Below are 1,458 nucleotides of genomic sequence, written 5' to 3'. Positions count from 1 at the left end.
GCATGTGGGTCGGATTATTATTTTAATACGCTTGCCTAAAGAACAAACACTAACTAAAAAACGAACAAACATGTAGTTTGTGATATAAAACAAACAAACAAAAAATGGCTTGCAATGGACCATTCTTCCAACAGATTTCCATTGCCATCCACTCAGGGGGAGAGATCCTGACTTGTGGGGGGGCTTGGAATTGTTTCCGACATATGGTGACCCTAAGGTGAAACCATCATGGAATTTTCTTGGCAAGTTTCATCAGAGGAGGGATTGCTATTCCTATCCTGAGACTGAGTGAGTTTTCTTTGGGTTTTCCCCCGGAAGTCCCGCTCCCACCGCCACCAGTGACACCCGGTGCAGGAATGCCACTGATTTTGGGCACGCAATCTCTAAAAGGTTCACCATCACTCTAGCCCATATTTTACTGGCTTCAGTATCTCCAATGATCTTGCAGCACCTTTGAGACTAATTGAAAGAAGTTGGTAGCGTGAGCTTTCATAGACTTAAGTCTAATTCGTCAGATGTATTTGGTGGACTGGAAAGCCAGGGACAGAGCTATATATGTCATTAGTGTGCAAGAATGTCAATTCAAAATCATGATTTGCGCATAGATATGAGGTGGCAAATCAGTCACAGCTGTGGTCATTCATGGACAGAGGCAGAGGAAACCAACCTGCAGGTCAGTAAAATAAAACCTGTGGGACAGGTGGGATAAAAATAAAATATTAGTATTATGAATGTGGAAACAGAGAATGATGTGATGAACAGGTCAAGGGTGCACCCATGAGGACGGGGGTTAGATAGTGTTAAAATGTGTGTAGTGTGCCAGGAAATCATTATCTTTGTATGCCACACACTGCCTGGCCCAGGAGATGTGTGATTTCATAATTTGGATTTGGACATACTGTATTTCAAGGTCATGATGATCAGCGGAAACTAGAAATACACATCTAGAAGTCACACTGACTGAGAACTTGCAGAGACCTAGACAGAGCTAAGGTAAATGCTGATGGCTCTGCTGATCACATCGTTCTTTGCCTTTCCTCTTGCAATGGAAGCAAAAGAAGTCCTACAGTAAAGCAATCGGAGGCCATACCCTTTATGCCACCTCATGATGATGTAAATGATAAAGGTAAATAAATAAATGTAAAGAGTAAATGATATTTACTCTTTCTGCCCAACCATCAAGGGATCGTCTCAAATCTAATCAAGGAATTTTCATTCTGGTGATAAAGTTTTCAAACTGTTCTGGACCCTTCTGTCAGTCCCCCGGGAAAGACCTCAAGGGCTTTGACACAAAGCACCCCTTGAGGGTAGGACACAGCTTATTCCCCTTTACAAGCATTTACACATTCTTCTTCCTGTCTGGATTCTTTAATTCTGCATATTTCATGCATTCCCACCCTTCAAGAATTTGAATGGTTTCCTTTCCATGTGCTTTCTTGGTTTTTTGCTATGGGAGAC

This window comes from Sceloporus undulatus, chromosome 2 (genome assembly GCF_019175285.1).
Source record: "Sceloporus undulatus isolate JIND9_A2432 ecotype Alabama chromosome 2, SceUnd_v1.1, whole genome shotgun sequence".
Taxonomy (NCBI): domain Eukaryota; kingdom Metazoa; phylum Chordata; class Lepidosauria; order Squamata; family Phrynosomatidae; genus Sceloporus; species Sceloporus undulatus.
The sequence above is the reverse complement of the archived record's forward strand: the minus strand, read 5'-3'. Positions refer to the sequence as shown.